This window comes from Biomphalaria glabrata, chromosome 5 (assembly GCF_947242115.1).
Source record: "Biomphalaria glabrata chromosome 5, xgBioGlab47.1, whole genome shotgun sequence".
Taxonomy (NCBI): Eukaryota; Metazoa; Mollusca; class Gastropoda; family Planorbidae; genus Biomphalaria; species Biomphalaria glabrata.
In genome coordinates, this window is record NC_074715.1 from 42,950,447 (window position 1) to 42,971,482 (window position 21,036).

General features: G+C 38.1%; 1 protein-coding gene and 1 long non-coding RNA gene across 2 annotated transcripts in view; both read right to left on the reverse strand.

Annotated features, from left to right (window-relative positions):
• The window catches only part of LOC106059560 (uncharacterized), a 92,631-nt gene that overhangs the window by 25,644 nt on the left and 45,951 nt on the right, over positions 1-21,036 (reverse strand). The gene's annotated exons all lie outside the window — the stretch shown is intronic.
• LOC106059568 (uncharacterized) lies at positions 852-1,407 on the reverse strand. The gene is made up of 3 exons (XR_008777884.1): positions 1,335-1,407; positions 1,217-1,294; positions 852-1,136 (listed from the first exon to the last, which is right to left on the reverse strand). It is a non-coding gene; the product is annotated as an uncharacterized LOC106059568 (long non-coding RNA).

Here is a 21,036-nt window from a genome sequence, read left to right on the forward strand (position 1 = left end):
TCACAAGTGAATCCACACTAATACAGGAGCAGCTTATTAAAACAACCAAAAAAGGTAGGAACTTAAAACAATGTTTGAACAGATTCCCATATTTCACATTCGGGCTAGGCTATATAAAAGGATCCCGGAGTACAAAAAGTTTGAGAACCTCTGGATTAGAGTAATGGTTTGGCTTCGTATATGACACAAGGGTGTCTACTGGCTGCCTGGTCGTGAGGTTTGCGCGCTGGACTGTCGTTCGGATTTATCGATGGTCGAGGGTTCAAATCCTGCCCGCTCCCATCCCCCGTCGTCCTGCGGGAGGTTTGGACTAGGAAGTAAACTATCTTCAACTCTGAAGGAACATCCGAAACATGTAAAACATTTTACAACAAACATTTTACTGCGAAGCCGCCTCTGCACTCACATTCATTTTCTGGCTACTTATTTTTGTGACCCCCACAGCGTCATAATCAACAAGCTTGACCAAGTTTTGTTTTCTTGTTTTGTTTCTTTAGGTTCGATAAAAAAGTGTTTTTGTTTTTAACTCTACAACTTGGAAAGTGCTAGAATGGACCGCAAGAGGGCGAAAGAACGTGTGGCTGACGTCATGGTGGCCAGTGATTCGGTCTTTACTCTAGGAACGTCAATTTCCCTTCATATCCTGCTGGAGGGCTGAAAGAGAGCCAGGGCGCCGATGTTAGTAAGACTGTGGGGGATGAACTTAAGGGAAGAGCGGGGAGTGTTAGGGTGAATGAAAAGACCACAAGGGGAAAGTTTCAACTCGATTGTCTCTCGTGTTGATTTCCTTCAAGCCAGAACAAAAAAGTTCAAGAGAATAACAAAAAGAGTGTCACATATTAGTTCCAACAGTTCAATGTAACCTATCTGTTCCAGATCATTCGCCAACAGTTCAATGTAACCTATCTGTTCCAGATCATTCGCCAACAGTTTAATGTAACCTATCTGTTCCAGATCATTCGCCAACAGTTCAATGTAACCTATCTGTTCCTGATCATTCGCCAACAGTTCAATGTAACCTATCTGTTCCAGATCATTCGCCAACAGTTCAATGTAACCTATCTGTTCCAGATCATTCGCCAACAGTTCAATGTAACCTATCTGTTCCAGATCATTCGCCAACAGTTCAATGTAACCTATCTGTTCCAGATCATTCGCCAATAAGTTCAATGTAACCTATCTGTTCCAGATCATTCGCCAATAAGTTCAATGTAACCTATCTGTTCCAGATCATTCACCAACAGTTCAATGTAACCTATCTGTTCCAGATCATTCGCCAACAGTTCAATGTAACCTATCTGTTCCAGATCATTCGCCAATAAGTTCAATGTAACCTATTTGTTCCAGATCATTCGCCAACAGTTCAATGTAACCTATCTGTTCCAGATCATTCGCCAACAGTCCAATCTGAACGCTTTTCTTTAGAAATACATTTTGCGATATTAAACAAACTAGCTCTATATTGTCTGAAATGTTGTAATGTCTTGTTGACACCGGAGAATATAATTTAGAAAAACGCCTAGTGTGTGTGTGTAGTGGGGTGATTATAGTTGTGAGAATATATAATGAAATAAATATAAGATTCTTAGCGTAACCGGATATATTAGAATTGGTGAAGAAAATAAAATCCTCCTCAATGATTGGAGAGTTAAATAATTTTAATTTTAAATCCTAGAATGTATATACACAGAAAGCTAAGCTGGAAAACGGAAAATGATTTTAATTTCAAAACCAAATCCACAGAAGTAAAAAAAGAAAAAAAGTTCCTTCTCAGACCTTGTGCTCCATAGGGTAGATGATGTAAAGGTCATCTGTTTCTGTGGCCTACAGCTAACGAGGGTGTCATTTGGCCAGCACAACGACCAACCGCATTTGCTTTCCCCAACTAATGTCTGGTACCCATTATAGCTTGGTGGACTCAGAGGCGCACTAAGATACCGAAATTAAAAATCCCAGTCTTCTACAGGATTCGAACCCCAGAACCCATTTCGGAAGCCAAGCGCTTTACCGCTTAGCCACCGCGCCTCCACAGACCTAACTTAATATTAAATATACAACTTACGAACTTCTAACTTGTCAACTGTATGTGTATTCTTTTTGACCAAGACAGAGCAAGAAAGAATCTCCATCATTGGAAGTCATGTTCAATTTTGGTTTTAATTAATGTTTCTAGTCTACTTAGTAAAACCATGGTAAAACTTAGAGACAATGTCGTCTGGAATAAATATGCAGCCAAAAACCTTATTTACGTTCTGCAAATTGATAACTTTTTTTTTACATTTTACTAAGGAGGCGTGGTGGCTTAGTGGTAAAGCGCTTGGCTTCCGAACCAGATGTCCCGGGTTTGAATCCTGGATTTTTAATTTCAGAATCTTTACTGCACCTCTGAGTGCATCCAGCTCTTATAGGTACCTGACATTAGTTGGGGAAAAGTAGAGGCTGGCCACATAACACCCTCGTTAACCGTGGGCCACAGAAGCAGATGACCTTTACATCATCTGCCCTATGGACCGCATAATCTGAAAGGAAACTTTACTTATCTTTTAAGGTAACTACTAGAATCTAGCTATTTCTGGGGGCGTGGTGTTCTCACTATGAGCAATGTTTATGATGTGATTGTGCATTGCAGTATAGTTGTATTCAAGAAAGATCGAAACTATTAAAGCACTTCGACATGAGAGAGATAGAGAGCAGAAAGAAAAAGAACGTGAGATAGATAGATAGATAGATAGATAGATAGATAGATAGATAGATAGATAGATAGATAGATAGATAGATAGATAGATAGATAGATAGATAGATAGATAGATAGATAGATAGATGTTTGTAAAATGTTTTACATGTTTCGGATGTTCCTTCAGAGTTGAAGATAATTACTTCCTAGTCCAAACCTCCCGCAGGACGACGGGGGATGGGAGCGGGCAGAGTTTGAACCCAGGACCATCGATAAATCTGAACGACAGTCCAGCGCGCAAACCGCACGACCAGGCAGCCATACAGGCAGCAGATAGATAGATAGATAGATAGATAGATAGATAGATAGATAGATAGATAGATAGATAGATAGATAGATAGATAATCTATAAGATTACGAGTTTAAACAGTAACAAGGATCATCTGTTGCCATATATATTTTCCTCATTACGTCACAGATAAGTACGCTCCTCCACCATCCCCTGACTTATTGACATAACTAGCAGCTGGGTGACTAGAATGTCACTAGGTTACTAGCTAACTAAATTTAAACCCTCCTGTCTGCCAAGTTACTGGGTTATTGGGTAATCATGAGGACTTAACAAAACTGCCAGCATCGATTTTGTTTTTCTCAAATTATATTCACTTGGCTCTTACAGCGCGGGCTCAGTTATCATTGTTATTAGAAAGTGGGCGTGGCCAGATATGTGTGTCACATGATTGGGGTCCTGATATAGCTAGGCAGTAAATGGCATATGTTATATGTGTGTGTGTGTGTGTGTGTGTGTATGTTTACGCGTGTATGTGTTGTGTGATACTGTTTATATTTTGGAATGTATGGGTACACAAGCGTGCATGTGTGTGTGTGTACATTAGGAATTAATAATGAAGTGCGTGTAACAGCTTTGGCACAGGAACGGATTGTTTAGACTTTAATAACAAGTATGTTTTATGGATTGTATATAGGATAGAGAGAAAAAGAGAGAAGAGAGTTAGAGAGAAAAAGAGAGAAGAGAGTTAGAGAGAAAGAGAGAGAGAGAGACGGAAGGAATGGGGGAGAGACGTGAAAGAGAACAGAAAGAGTGAAAGAATAAAATGAAGTGTAGAAGGAACAAGGAACTACGCGAGTAGGTCACTGTTTGGGAACAGCAATTGTTTGTTTCGGATGTTCCTTTAAAAATGGATTTTTTTTACATTGCAGTCCAAACGTCCAGCAGGTCTGCCATTGACCAATTGAGACGACAGTGTAGAAGGCATACCAGATCACCAAACTACCATCCAAAATGTATAACAGTAGATTGGAGAGAAATTTTAGTTGCGCTAGAGATTGGGAGAAATAGAGAGAGAGAGAGGGAGAGAGAGAGAGAGAGAGACGGAGAAAAAAGAAAATAAGTGAGAAACAATGAAAGAGAGAAAGACAGAAAGAGAGAAAGAGAAAGACATATACAGAAACACAGCGAAAGACAGAGAAATAGAGAAAGACAAATGCGGAGACAGAGAAAGATAAGGAAAGCAAGACAAAGACAGATATAAAGAAAAAGATAAAGGCACAGAAACATAGAGATATTCAGAAACAGAGGTAGAGAGAAAGACAAAGAGATAAGAGGTAAAGACAGATAATGACACTGAGATAAAGAGATAAGAGGTAAAAACATAGAAAACATTATAAAGACAAAGATAAAGAGATAAAGACAGACATAAGAGATAAAAGCTAAAGACGGAGATAAAGATGTAAAGATAGAGTTGTCTAAAGAAATAAGACAGGCGTAAAGACAGATATAAAGAGACAGAGATAACTGATTAGATTTAGAGTGACAAATGCCTTGTTGTGTATAAATATAATACGATGTCAATGATATATCCAACACTAAATAATCTGTAATCTTGTAAACACTTCCGATATAATTACTGTCACCTCTAAACTATTTCACTATTGTTGCGTAATATTTATATATACATCGACTTCATGACATACATAAGAACTCAATTGTCCTTGACATTACCAATCAATAAGAACGCCATTAAAGTTGATTACAAAATAAATATTGAGAACCTACACGGTATGCTTAATGAAAAGTTTTGAGTGTAGAGAAACATTTGGTGGGTTGGGGGTGTTCACTCTTTCTCTCTCTCTCTCTCTCTCTCTCTCTCTCTCTCTATACATATTATATTTATTTTATTTTATTTTTGTATGTTTGTGTTTCCAGCAACACTGACTAAAGTCAGGGGCGTAGCTTGGAATTTTCCAGCGTTTGTGGGCCCCGGGGGGGGGGCGTAATATTTAATTTTCAATGTAAAAAACTCTCATTTGGCCCCCCCCCCCCATTAAGTGGGGGCCCGGGGGATTTTCTAATTCTCCCCCCTTCCTTCCTCCACCCTAGCTACGCCACTGACTAAAGTCTATTTGAAATGTAATTCTCTCCTCTCCTTACTTTATCAGTCAATCGTGTTACTATTGTAGTAGGTAAATAGTCTATAGTGTCTATAATAAACAAGCACTTGCTCCATGTTAAGCTCAGAATGTCATAATAAAATAAAACATTACGCGACTAAAACATCACTACATTAGTAGGCTATTACTTTATAAAACGGGCTACTGTTATTTTAGAAGACATGTTCCCAAAAAATCCAATTAAAGGAGGGAGAGGGGAGGGAAGACGACACAAACACACAGACACACTGTGAAAAAATCTCTATCCCCCAGGTATTACATCACCCAGTGACTCGATTAGCAAAAAGTCTATTTATCTCCCCCAAAGGGCAAATTGGGCCCAGTCGATCATTAAGTCTTGTATTAGACTTGTAGTACCAGGGAACAGTCTTGTATTAGACTTGTAGTACCAGGTAACAGTCTTGTATAGAAAGAAATAAGTTGACGCATTTTCTTCTAGCGATACCAAATGAAACTTATCGTTCTTATAAAGTGAGTCTTCTGTTAAGATAACTATTCTAATTAAGCATTGTTGTGTAGGATGACCACTGGACATTTTAGTGACATTAATATGGAGAATTAATTGCCACAATGAACAACACCTTAAAAGTAATAACATATTGATAGAATAACAACTTTTCACATTGCGATTGTTTTTGTATGTACTTATCAATGAGAGAATATAGAACTTGTGCTAAAAGGAAATTATGCCAATTCTATATTATGAACATGACAATAACATCTTCGATACCAGCTGACCTAACTCATCAACTGTGCTCTAAGTAAATATCCAATAATATCAATATATTAATATATTTATTAATTTCACTAAATCTGACGCTGGATGAGGAGGACTCTTGAGAGTAAATTGGGACCGTTGTTTTTACAAAGTTCTGTCCGTCTGTCTGTCTGGTACAAATTTTGTACACGTTATTTCTTTCACTTCCTATTCTCGGATCTTATCTTATCTTATATAATACAGACGTTACTTCAAAAACGAAGGTGATTACGTCCTACGCGTCATGCATTCTGTCATCAAGTTGAAACTTCACACAATCATTCATAGTGTAAGACAATACACGAATCAATCAAAAAATTAACAAATTAGTTAATTAATTAATTAGTGGTACTTTTTTTTATTATAGAAAGGGAAATAAATCTTGCAGTATTGAGATATATGCTGTAGTTATGCGGTTCTTTCCTTCATTTAAGCTTTGTATTTTGTAAAGTATTTTTTTCTAATTTTACATATTGCTATTCGATTGAGGTCGAGAAAAGCTAATTGTAGCTGTAAGTTGTTTATATTGAAGAGAGTCAGCCTAAACAAAGTTCGCTTAGTATTTGCCTTATGCTATGTTACTTCCCCCTGTCTTTTCATAAGTTTCCCCGACTTGTGACTGTGTGCTTACTGTGTCAGTTCATGACAACACATTCATTACAGATCAGAAGAAAACTTGCATTCCCAGGTCACGTGGCAGAAAAAAAAAAGATTTGTATCTTTAGTTGGGAGAAAGGAGGATTAGAAGCATATCAGGTAAGTTTCAGTCCGCCATAGGCGGCGCTCACTAGGTTTGACCAAAATGAGGGGTGGGCATAGTTCATCATTAGTTCAACCCAGTGGTGCAGCAGGACCCGCAGCTTGCAAGAGCCGGCCCTGCGCAGTTCAAGGGACGTGTTTCAGCTCATCTTTCCGCTCAATATTGAGCTAATTGTTAGACACGATTATTCGATGTCACAGAGTCAGAAGTGTTTAGAATTGAATTGACAACAAGTTAAGCCCTCCAAAGCTTCGGCGCTGACGTCAGACTTTTTGTATGACGTCATCGTTAATGGTTTTTTTTTTTTTTGAAGAATCAGTTCCAGAAAAACAGCAGTTCTTTGTGTGTGTGTGTGTTCGTGTTTGCCTGTTTGTTTCTTTGTTGTTGTTTCATTTCTTAGCAGAGCGGAAACAACGTTTTACGTGACGTCAGCTTGATTTCCTTGACACTTCAGACCAGGCCTACACGGAAGTGGTCACGTGATTTCAAACAGGCGATCTTCTTGAGCGTAATGACGTCATCTGCCTTGAATGAAAACTGTCGAGATTAGCCTGTCTTGTTGACAATGTAGAGAAGTGACTCTAGAGACATCTGCTAAGTAGCTCGAAACGCAGAAACTCAGTTTTGTTTTTAATGACATGAAAAACCTTCTACCTGGCCCTATGGTCTGTCGTAATGATCATCTTTTTCTACCTGAACGACTGTCGTAATGATCATCTTTTTCTACCTGGCTCTATGGTCTGTCGTAATGATCATCTTTTTCTACCTCGACGACTGTCGTAATGATCATCTTTTTCTACCTGGCTCTATGGTCTGTCGTAATGATCATCTTTTTCTACCTGGCCCTATGGTCTGTCGTAATGATCATCTTTTTCTACCTGGCCCTATGGTCTGTCGTAATGATCATCTTTTTCTAACTGGCCCTATGGTATGTCGTAACGTTCATCTTTATCTACCTTTTAGAGTTGGGTGGACTCAAGGGCGTCCTAAAAATCCCCGAATTATTCATCACAAAACGCTTTACAGCTTAGCCGCCAAGCCCCCGACTGGCGATAAGGTTAATCAAAATGTACCCTAAAGATTTTTCCGTAAAATTGGTACTTAAAATGACTGGAAACGTTTTTTTAGCGGCCCCCGAAAGGGGGAAAGACGTTATTAGTTTTGTGAGAAATGTCTGTCCGTCAGTTCGTCTGACCGTCTGTCCGTCTGTCCGTCCGTCCCGTTTAGATCTCGTAAACTAGAAAAGATATTGAAAATCCGACATCACAATATTTTAGACCATTCAAAGTTCTGATGCAACGGCTACTTTTTTTTTTCTGAAAGCGAAAAATCTAATTTTTTAAATCAGTTATGCAAGCAGTTTTTTAAAGAGAAAAAGCTAATTAGTATGCATTATAAGTTAGACCTAATTTAAAACGAATAGTAATCTTGTAAACTTCATTTTCGTGAACTTTAATCTCAAATCCGATATAGAGGTAAGAGATTGGGCCTTTTCAAAACAATTACATCAATTATAAGACTTCAGTTAGGCCAGTAGAGGCGCGGTAGCTGAGCGGTAAAGCGCTTGGCTTCTAAACCGGGGGCCCGGGTTCGAATCCTGGTGAAGACTGGGATTTTCAACTTCGGAATCCTTAGGCGCCTCTGAGTCCACCCAGCTCCAATGGGTACCTGATATTAGTTGGGGAAAAGTAAAGGCGGTTGGTCGTTGTGCTGGCTACATGACACCCTCGTTAACCGTAGGCCACAAAAACAGATGAACTTTACATCATCTGCCCTATAGACCACAAGGTCTGAAAGGGGAACTAGTTAGGCCAGGTTCACATCTAACTTTGCATTCACTTGCACCTATCCTTTGATCTGCTGTACCGTTGGGGCACTACACAAGATCTGTCAACCTTCTTTCTCCATTCTTATCTCTCATTTTTCTTTAATATAATTTCATTTGGATGTTCTTTCTGAAAATATTGAAGCCTGCCTGGGTGGACCACTTCGGGGGCCGATTTTGAGTTTGTGTTTCCACACAAACTGTCTTTGTAATCTTGTTTTCTTAAGTATTAGGTAAAGTGTCTCCTAACTCACTAGATATAGGCGTTGTTCCTGTAATTGCAGTCAATTAGATTTACCTCTAACATTGTGAAATGGAAGTAACTGTTCATTAGATCCGGATTTAGAATTGATAAGACCCTAAGCTATTTGAGATATCGGGCCCCGCTGTAATCAAAATAAAGCAATTTTTCCTTCTCTTTTATTTTAATGTTTGCAACTCTCCCTGGTAAAAAAAAACTTTTGAGAGCCTCCTAGTTAGTGTGTGTGTGTGTGGGGGGGGGGGTCATTTAGCAATAGCTTATGTTGTAGCCTAAAAGACCAGCAGTGCTGTTAATTGACATTGGCCAAATGTTTGTGTTTTTGGTTGTACATCTACGAGACTCGAAAGAAGTAAAATGACCTTTTAGGTGTCATAATAGTACCACAGAAAAAAACAGCTTTAATGTAATCTCCCATTCTGACCAGTAAACAATAAAGGCTACTAAACATTGCTGTAATAGATTGGTCAAGAAAATGTAGCCAGAGTTAAAATGATATGAGAATTGAGATAATACAATTATGATAATTTGGTTCGCAGCCATTTCAAGATTCCTATCATTATACGCTCATTCAACATAATGTTAAGGGCTAATTTTGATTTATAAATAAGATTGTTACCTAAAAAAAAAAAAACATGGCGAATGTCTATAAGTACGTAGTTGTATAACTTGTATAAACCTTTTTTTTTTTTTTTTTTACTTTCAAAACTTTACTTTTTCTCCCATATTATTTGACACTTTTCCAATAATCTTGTTTAAACAGACCATTCCAAGAATCTGACGTGAACCTGACTTCCCATAACACCGGCACACTCGGATCATTAGACTCGGGACAAGACATATATTCCGGAAACAGGCACCAGCGCATTCTATCCACATGGGAATTCTTTGAAGCAATTTGCTACCAGGCTAGTTCTCCCTCGGCGTTTTGTAGGGAAAAGATTTTATTTCTAAACTTTGTTATGGAGAAATTTTGGAAGAACGTGAAATGAGACAAATTGTTGAACTATTGTAGACAGACATTTAAAAAAAAAAAAGAGTAATATCTTCACTAATGATTCTACATAACATCAGAACAGGATATAGTATCTATGTTTGTAACTCTGATAGTGTTTATGTTTGTGATTCTTATAGTGGCTATGTTTGTGACTCTTACAGTGCCTGCGTTTGTGACTGTACCTATACTAGTGATTCTAATAGTGTCTATGTTTGTGACTCTTACAGTGCCTGCGTTTGTCACTGTACCTATATTTTTTATTCTAATAGTGTCTATGTTTGTGACTCTTACAGTGCCTGCGTTTGTCATTGTACCTATATTTGTGATTCTAATAATGTGTATGTTTGTGACTCTTACAGTGCCTGCGTTTGTCACTGTACCTATATTTGTGATTCTAATAGTGTCTATGTTTGTGACTCTTACAGTGCCTGCGTTTGTCACTGTACCTATATTTGTGATTTTAATAGTGTCTATGTTTGTGACTATTACGTTCGTGACTCTTACAGTGCATACGTTCGTGACTACCACAGTGCCTACGTTCGCGGGTCTTACAGTGCCTACGTTCGTGACTATCACAGTACCTATGTCCGTGACTCTTACAGTGTCTACGTTCGTAACTGCGGCTCTAATGCTGTATATGCTTGTGACTTTGCCTATGCTGTTACTTTTACAGTGCCTACTTTCGTGGCTCTCACAGTTCCTACGTTTGTGACAGTGCCTATTGTTTGTGGCTCTAATAGTGTCTTGTGTTTGTCAACCTGAGCACAAAAAAGCAAAATATAAAAACTATTTTTTTAAAAGCAAAGCTTACATAAGGGAATGAACCACCCAATTACTGCCATTGTATCGTACTGCAAATTTATTTCCCTTTTTCTATATAAACAAAATTAATTGATAACCACTAACTAATTAGATAATTCGTCATTTTGCGGTTGTTTCCTGTATTGTCATCGCCAACAATGGTGCACATTTTCAACTTGATCACAGAATGGGAAGTGGGAAAACGTGTAAAAGAATACTGCCACCCAGACAGACAGACAGACGGACTGACTTTATATAATCTTTGGAAAAAGTTAACGAGCAAAAGTTAGACAGGTTATTGTGTATTTCGGGATCTCCATGACGACATACATTCAGGTAATAATAAGAGACGTTGTAACGTTACAACTTCCCTTTGTAGAACACAATGATAACTCACGTCAGCTTTTCAGTGGGATTGTGAATGGGTTGCTACATAGTTATATATCAAATGACATTTAATATTTCGCAATTCAATTTTGTTTTCATTGTGGTAACTGATAGTGCATGTACCATCAGGAGACATAAGTGCAAATAATATCATGTAACTAGAGGACTAGGTCCTTCAAGATGTGAGACTTAAGATCACTAAATTGTCAGCTTTATATCAATGTACTATGGGTTTCAGAATTGATAGCAACGCGTTCGGCTTTACACACAAGCCGATGTCTTTTTATCACATCTTCACTCCCCTAGTGAGGTAAATCTCATCTTTATGGAAAATGAAAGTTAAACCTAGCCAATGAAGCAATGAGACTTTAATCTTCTTCCCTTAATGCCCCAGAGATCATGGAAAGGACTTTTACTTATTTGACATGTAAATTTATTGAAACAGAAAATCCGAAATAATAGTCTACTTTTCTCTTAAGCCGGTTCTTCACGAGTTTGTGTTTTTAAATTAGTCGAATCATGTGAGAAGTAGTTTCTAAAAATAGAAATCAAGTTCCATTCCAGCAAGTCGCAGTGTGATCTTGTTTTATGTTTGTACACGCCACTCTCAAGGGCTAGGTTTTAAAGGATTATCCACAGGCTACACCAGAGTCTAGAAATGAATGAAAAAAAAGTATTTTGACTAGTCACTAGTAGATCCGAACGGGAAACCAAAAAGACTTTATTTCTTTAATGTCTACTCTTTGCTTAATCTGGACACGTTATGACGTCAGTTTCTGTAACGTTTTGAAATTTCAAACTTGTGATTTGTAAGTGAAAAGTTTTGGGCTGCACGAGGTATCTATGACGTCACGAGCCATAATTCAAATAGAAATCATTAACACTCTTTCTAGAAATCTGATATGATATTTAAGTAAAAGTTTTCTGGATCAATCAAATCCGTATCAAAATTTGTATTTTCGACTTAGGAGAGTGCTGATGAACAACGAATAACGCCCAAAGCTCACAAAAAGCTTGGTTAACATAAATGTGTAGATAGTTGTGTGATTTGAATAAAGACTTTATACATAAAGGAACAATATTTTTAATACAGTCATCACGTGAAATGCATTGACATTTTATTTTGTAGGCGATTTCTTTTGTAGGATGTCAACCAAAACTTATCAGCGAAAAGTTGGAAGTTTGGAAATATTCTGATTCATGCTTTTAACTCCTACAAGGATTCCTCAGCCGTTTCAAGCGCACACATAATCTATTAACAGTAAAATAAAAGTCATGTTTTTTTTTATTTTCTCAGCAATGAATCAAAGCACAATTTGCAGTACTTGACTCTTACAATAATTATATAGTCTAGTGCCCTAGATCCTAGTCTTCAATGGTGCCACTTAGATTCTATATTTAAGTAATCTATAATAGGGGCCTATATGAACAAAGGCTCTGACTGAACGACTCAACACTCACACCTCACGTGAGGTGGTCGAAAACAAAAAAAAGAAAATTTAAACTGTAACTACTTACAGTGTAAATAAAACAACAATGCCATTTTCACAATCAAAACCGCAGCGGTTAAATTGAATAAAAACGACTTTTATTCTCTAGCTCAGGTTGTTGCAAATATCCAAACTTCGGAACTCGAGGAGATCCTACATTATGTACTGTAAATAAAAGAATCAGTCTTTGTTTATTTAAGCTTTTTTAAAAATAATCTCCTCGCCTTCAAAAATTATTTGCAGTTAAGCGTCATCGCTGAAAAACCAACTTGTTGTTATTTTTTTCGTATAGTTTAATTTCAATTTCCTGTATTTTGACTCGGGAATGTCTATGGAGGAATATAAGAAAAAGAAATGTAGAACCAACGAAATCGAGCAAACCCCATGAAGTTTGGTCCAACGAACCAAGGAGATCCATTGTTAGTAACGGCTAATTGATCGTCTCGTTCATATTTAGCAAGGAGTAAACGTTAACCAACAGCACTTTAGTAACGGGGACATTAGTCTCTAGTCTCTAGTCAATTTTTTTTTTTACTAAGGAAGCATTTAAATGATCTTATTATCTGATGGCATAAATGAATGAGTGTGGGCTTATGAAGGGGGGCTTTTTGAAGGGGGCTTATGGAGGGGGCTTTAGACTCGAGTCTTAACATAGTTAAGGATAGGAAGGAAAGAGAAGTGAATTGAGGTACGAGGAAAGAGCGAATGAATTCATGGCAATGTGTGTTTCGACTCTGAAGATGAAGGATGCAATGTCTCCCAGGACCACACAAACCCAGTTGCCACCTGCATATTTGTCCACAAGTAGGAAACAAAAAAGTTTTCTTCTGGCGCTTTATTTGTTGTCTTTTCTTTTCGTCTTCTGCTCCTCAACAAGTTTCTTTAGGCCTGATAGGTGTGTCCCGTGGCTTTTGTGAGAACTCTCCAACTTTCTCTTAGGCCATCTGCTGCTAGCTACTGTCCTCTGTGCCTGTGAGGGAGGCATGGCGCCTGAGTTGATCATCATAGTGCTTACGGGGGGCAGCTCTGCGTCTTCTTTGACGAATGTAAAAGGGGAGACAATGAAAGTAGGAGACAGGAATGCTGTTTGATCGGAAATGTTTTGGTTTTATGATTTCTTAATGTAGCAAATTTTAACAAACGTTTTTTCCCCTAATTTGGATGACTTGTTCGTTAAAGAGAAACAAATTGTAGAACTTGTTGATCTAGCAAGTTATTGTGTTGGAAGACTTAGCCTCGGAAATGTCTCTTTTTTAGTTTTATTTGTTTTCCATTGATCGCACGTTCTATTAGAACTGAAGATTATTACAGTCTAGTTGGAATCTCCTTCAGGACGATGTGGAATGGTGGCTACCAGGGTTTGAACCCGGAAACATCGAGACGATAGTCCAGAGCGCAGAAAACACGATGTGACGGTCACTCATTTAACATTTACCAACTTGCGAATCATCTTTTTCTTCAAAACTGTTTGACTACGATTAAACAGAGCTCCGACACTATGTTAGCTGACCTATGACCCGGAAACAATCCATTGATCGCTTTAAACAACTAGCAGAAATCTAGTTCAACAACTAATGGCGGACAACTAATGCCAAGGTCAAACTTTTTTTTCTTTTCTCTAAAAGTTTTTTAAAAAAAGGAAAGAAATTGATTGGATAACGCTTTGACGTCACACACAATCGTCTGCGATTCCGGTACAAAAAAAAAGTTTCATATTTTAGATGTAAAGAATCTTTGGGTGAATTCCCTTTGTGACATTGTCGCTAGTAAATGAAAACAACTTTATCGTGCTTGTTGGTAAATTATTGATTTCACTTTGTGTCCGAGAGTAATTGTCATTTCTTTATCGCGGCGATTTGAAATACATTGTTAGGCGCGCGTTCAGCGAATGGATATTGTCGAAATAAAATTTTACAAAAGATCAAAATCTGAAATACTTTGAAGGACGTTTTGTGCTTTCCTAGAAAGTGTAGATAGACGGTTTGTACACAACTAAGCAAGAGGACTACATTGTTTGAAACACTTGTAGGCTGACTCGCAGTCCAATATTTGAATGAAGTTAATACAAGTCTTTCAGCTTTCTAATATCATGAAAGAATACTTAGATCTATGTTTTTGTTTATTTGACAGGAAAGTACATGCAGTCAGAACTAACCGTCTTCTAGGACACCAGGGCCTCTAACGCCACTTTCCCTCAGCTACCTGTGAGTTTTACTTTAGAAAATTAAAGTCATCAAAGGTTGTTGTTTTTTTTTATTGACCACAAAAGTATGTTTGATTATTGAGCATAACATGATTAAATGTGTTTGTTTGTTAATTAACATTGGTGATGTCTTCAATTCCAAAGATCAAGGATGGGTGCAAGTCTTTCAGCGTAGGACTACGTAACTGTGTGTTGACTGTCTCACACATCTACTTAGGACTACGTAACTGTGTGTTGACTGTCTCACACATCTACTTAGGACTACGTAACTGTGTGTTGACTGTCTCACACATCTGCTTAGGACTACGTAACTGTGTGTTGACTGTCTCACACATCTACTTAGGACTACGTAACTGTGTGTTGACTGTCTCACACATCTACTTAGGACTACGTAACTGTGTGTTGACTGTCTCACACATCTACTTAGGACTACGTAACTGTGTGTTGACTGTCTCACACATCTACTTAGGACTACGTAACTGTATGTTAGGACTACGTAACTGTATGTCTGTCTCACACATCTGCTTAGGACTACGTTACTGTGTGTTGACTGTCTCACACATCTACTTAGGACTACGTTACTGTGTGTTGACTGTCTCACACATCTACTTAGGACTACGTTACTGTGTGTTGACTGTCTCACACATCTACTTAGGAATACGTAACTGTATGTTGACTGTCTCACACACCTACTTAGGACTACGTAACTGTATGTCTGTCTCACACATCTGCTTAGGACTACGTTAAATGTTTTGTTTGTTTTACATGTTTCGGATGTTCCTTCAGAGTTGAAGATAATTACTTCCTAGTCCAAACCTCCCGCAGGACGACGGGGGATGGGAGCGGGCAGGGTTTGAACCCTGGACCATCGATAAATCTGAACGACAGTCCAGCGCGCAAACCGCACGACCAGGCAGCCATCAACGTTACTTTGTGTTGACTGTCTCACACATCTACTTAGGACTACGTAACTGTATGTCTGTCTCACACATCTACTTAGGACTACGCAACTGTATGTGTCTCACACATCTACTTTGGACTACGTAACTCTGTGAGGACTGTCTCACACATCTACTTAGGACTACGTTACTGTGTGTTGACTGTCTCACACATCTACTTAGGACTACGTTACTGTGTGTTGACTGTCTCACACATCTACTTAAGACTACGTAACTGTATGTATGTCTCACACATCTAATAAAGACTACGTAACTGTATCTCTGTCTCACACATCTGCTTAGGACTACGTAACTGTATGTCTGTCTCACACATCTGCTTAGGGCTACGTTACTGTGTGTTGACTGTGTCACACATCTGCTTAGGACTACGTTACTGTGTGTTGACTGTCTCACACATCTGCTTAGGACTACGTTACTGTGTGTTGACTGTCTCACACATCTGCTTAGGACTACGTTACTGTGTGTTGACTGTCTCACACATCTGCTTAGGACTACGTTACTGTGTGTTGACTGTCTCACACATCTGCTTAGGACTACGTTACTGTGTGTTGACTGTCTCACACATCTGCTTAGGACTACGTTACTGTGTGTTGACTGTCTCACACATCTGCTTAGGACTACGTTACTGTGTGTTGACTGTCTCACACATCTACCTTAGAAACTAGTAACATGTTTTTTCCCCACTAAATCACTTTGTAGTAAATGGCTAATGTGGGCGGACTGCTGGAAGAATCCCGCAGTTTGAAAACGGTAAAAGACGTGGGATGGGTCAATAATCACACGAGTCGATGTTTTTTTTTTTTTTTTTTTTTTGTCTTACGATCCTACAACTGCGAGCAAGTGAAAAAGTTTTTTTTAAAGTAGTTTTAGTTTTTTTTTTTTTTTGTTCTCTTGTGAATGAACTTTTGAATGAATGAGATTTAAATCAAACGGAACAATGTCTGACGTGGGACTATAGAAAGAGAAAAGAATAAACAAGGATCGAATGTATTCTTCTAGTTCTAAATGTGGAGTTGTATTATCATTTACCATGTTATCTATTTAGACTGCACCAATAGGGTATGGATGATTGGACAGTGTAACAAGTGTCACTAACAAGAATTCATTTTGTCGCTATCCAATCTCTAGGTCCTAGGATCACTCTCATAGAATGACCTGGACATCTGGACATGAGCAACGATCGGAACGAGGGTTTTATCCACTTCACCAGCTACTATTCACTGACATACTTTAGAATCATCTTCATCAATTCTAGTTGCAGCATTCAATATAGCAGTGGTTCTGGAACTGTGATCCGCGGACCACAAGTGGTCCGCAAGACGATCATAGTGTGTCCACAGAAAGATAAAATTGCATACAACTACATTGCGTCTTCACTAAAGCCAGTTTATTCCATCGGATAATTTGAATTGAAATCCACTCGCCCCTCACGTCTGCTTGATATTTTTAAATGAAATGATTCAATGACGACCTCAATGAAATAGTTAAAGACATTCTTCACTTTTCGTTATTCCCGTCGGGATATTTAACCCTTTTTACGCGTGGTCAAAACTTAGGTCCCACAGATAAATACATGATAATGCATGAGCAGCTTATTGAAATATCCTCCAACGAGGAACTTAAGTGAATGTTTGAACAAAGGAGACCACACATTCTGGTTAGAACTCTATCATTTTTATCTTGCATTTATTGTCATTTTGAAAGACTTTCTGCTTTCTCACGTCTTCTTCTTGGTTACAACATGGAGTCGTGGACGTCATGGGACCTCATCACAAAGTAAAGAAACCGACTAGAAATGTGTCCTCCTTGAAATTGGCGGGCTGCTACTTACGTTGAGCCGGACTTACATCAAGTCTTTAATTTGTAACAATTTTATTTGAAACCAAAAGTTATAAACTGACTAAACACACCTTCAACAAAATGTTTCTTTTTACACTTTTAAGTTATATTCTATGCATTTATGTAGCCTTTTTTTTACTTAGGGGTCCTTGTGCAAAGTTTGACTATATGTATAAAAACAAAAAGTTTGAGAACCACTGCAATGTAGGACAACGAGATCCGAACATCACACCTGATACAATTGTTAAAACTTCCTCTCTGTTAGCTCATGTTTTGGTTTGTAGTCAGACATCTTCATCTGTCCTTGACCTTTCACTCCATGTGCCAAGTAGGGCATATTCCTTTGAATTGAATCGTGTGTTGGACTTTCTATAGGATTTAGTCCATCGCCATCATTGGGAACTGGCCACCTTGGCAGCATGCTCGATTGTCTGTAGGTTCAATGGTTTTTTTTTGCGTTTGTATTCACATGGACCTAAATTCAAAGGATTATTGACTATTCTTCTTATCTTATCTTATATATTACAGACGTTACTTGAAAAAAAAGTAGATAATTACTTGTGTCAATCTAGTCATGCGTGATAATCAATGACTTAAACTCAAAACGATATAATCTAATTTCTACGAAAATCGTTAAAGCCGTTTTCGAGAACTAAGTCCAGGTTCCATCAGAAGGCTTTACCAAGTAACTATGATTTAAATTAGGTATTCTGTGGTTGACAAATGGAAGGAAATTATAGAAATAGTAACTCTATTTATCTCTAAATTACTTTAAAATTGTTTTAGATTTTTCAATATTATCAATAATGTTATTAATTACATTTATATTGAAGCTCCATACAAATCCTGTCCTGTGCCTCCACTTAGTTAAATCCGGCACGGATGAATACTCTGTATATCCTGGTGCCGAACTCAATTCTCAAAGCTAACACTTGATGACATCATTTGGGTTTATTTGAATTCAACTTGATCCGAGAATGGTAAGTGGGACAACTAACGTATTCAATATGTGTACAAGAAAGACAGATTGAGTTGATATAAGCTGTGTAACAAAAATATCAGTTTTGTTGAATAGCATGTAGTTTGCCTGGACTAATCTTGATGAGCATACGACAGAAATGTCAATGGAACTAGTGAATATTTTCAAAGCACAAGTGTTCATTTGGAGGCGAGGCGGCTGAGCGGTAAAGCGCTTGCCTTGCGAACCGAGGTCCCGGGTTCGAATCCTGTTGATGACTGGGATTTTTAACTTCGGGATATTTGGGTGCCTCTGAGTCCACCAAGCTCTAATGGGTACCCGACATTAGTTGGGGAAAAGTAAAGGCGGTTGGTCGTTGTGCTGGCTACATGACACCCTCGTTAACTGTGGGCCACAGAAACATGACCATTACATTATCTGCCCAATGGACCACAAGGTCTGAAAGGATAACTTGACTTGACTTGACAAGTGTTCATTTAAAATATATCTCTGTAATTGTGTAGGTACTGTTTCAGCCCACAGATGCTTACCGTGTATAAAATATGTTGATGTGAAATACATTTAAAAAAAATTAAATACAAAAAGAACAAACAAAAAAAAAAAACATCTGCGGAAGTGCCAAAGGTCATGTTTTAAGTGACATTTACGCTTTGAACAGTTTGGGGTGTAGGGTTTCGGATAGATCAGTGTTTCCCAAACTGTGTTCCGCTGAAATAATTAACACCACGTGAATAATCTTTCTGAAAAAAATTAGCAAAGAGTTCCGCTAAATACTCAGACTGTGCGAAGTGTTCCATTACGGAAAAAGTTTGGGAAACATTGGCCTAGACAATGCAGTTCGTTTTAAACCTTACCTACGACGATAGTATGTCGGATTGCCGAAAGTACCAGCCTAGTATTCTGGACTCTCAAAGAAAAGCTGTATGTCTACCGCCTGGACAGTTCAGTAGGTCTCGTGGATCATAATTTATATATTTATTTCCTTGGTGTAGCGTTCAAAGTTCTTATTGAAGATTGAAATGCATTTATTATGAAATCAAAGAACGGAGCTGGACATCAAAGAATCATCCACAAAATTAATAAAACAAATATTAATTTTTAAATAAAATATATAAACGCCAGCACGTCAAGTAGTCGACCTACATAAACCGAATGTTGCCAAGGCAACATAATCTATTGCCTACGTCATCAACGCTCTCTTGTATTGAACAAAACAAGAAAATAAGAACAACTTTAGCGACAGAAGAAGGATTTGATGTTACTATGATGCACTAATATTAGTCAATAGATTCAAGTGCTTTTTTTTTTTTACATTTTTAGGTTTTGGTGGAACTTTATGGAATGTTCCAGGTAACAATACGTTTGGCAATAATATTTTAATTCAAATGTATTTAAGTGGCAGCTGGCGCCAGGGAAAGATGGAGTCTCGTTACCTATCTAAGTGTATTTTGTCTTCTCGCTCTGATAGTTCAACTACATTTGCTCGTGGTCAGATTATAATGCATCACCCTTCTAGTAAGGTTAAAGTTCCCCTTTCATATCATGCGGATGATGTTAAGATAATCTGTTTCTTTAGCCAACGGATAACGAGCAGGTTGTCATGTGGCCAGTACAACGACAGACCGCCTTTTCTTTCCCTAACTTAAGTCATTAGAGATGGGTGGACTCAGGGGCACCCTAAACATCAAGTAATTCAAAATCACAGTCTTCACCGAGCCCAGGACCCCAGGTTCAGAATCCAAGCGCTTAACCACTCACCCTTCTACATTTGTAATACCCCCCAAAGTCCATAAGGGCTCACCAGTTGAGGATCCCTGCTCAGTACGATGTTCACTTTTATTTTCTCTATGGATCTAGATCTATAAACAATACAAATAGCTGAACTACAGCACTACACATGCCACAACACAGTTCTATTCAATATTCAATGAAAGATTTAAGCATTGCAAAACGAAATGGCTTAAAAGTGCTTTTGTCGTTGCATTTAGTTTTAATGTGGCTCTTTAAAATTGTAAGTATTTATTTTTTTTTATTGTTTTTTCAATGCGATTTTCTAAAAAATCTGGCTAGGCGGAATATTCGGAGATTATTCCAGACGTTATTGAAAATACAGCCTTCCGTAATGGTAAGACCTGAAGACATTTGCCTTAAGAAAATATATTTACTTTCCAATGACTCTTAGTTATCAAAATGTTTGTTACATGATCTACACGAGTGTTGCATCAGAAAAGGGACGAGAGAGGTTGGTTGCCGGTCTTTGGACTTGATGGCTCTCAGCAGACGCATGACCCTTCGTCCAACCAGGCGTGGCCACGTGACATTGTGGTTTTGATCCCCATCCCTTTAGGCGTCGGTTCTAGTTACATTCATGAATGATATTACACTTTTCATAGTTTCATTTGGGGGGAGTGGGGTTAGAACTAATTATATTAGTTGATGAGTAGCATGTCTTATTTTACAATGGCATTTAAAAATGGGCAAAGCTCTTCGGAATACATGTACTGTTTTTTGGACACTCAGTTAAGGCTACTATTATTTCATAATTTTGTGAAACTAGTTAAACAATTTTTGCGGACAACCACAAAATGTTCACATAAGCCAAGATAAGACAACCCGTTGAGCAATGACAGAAAT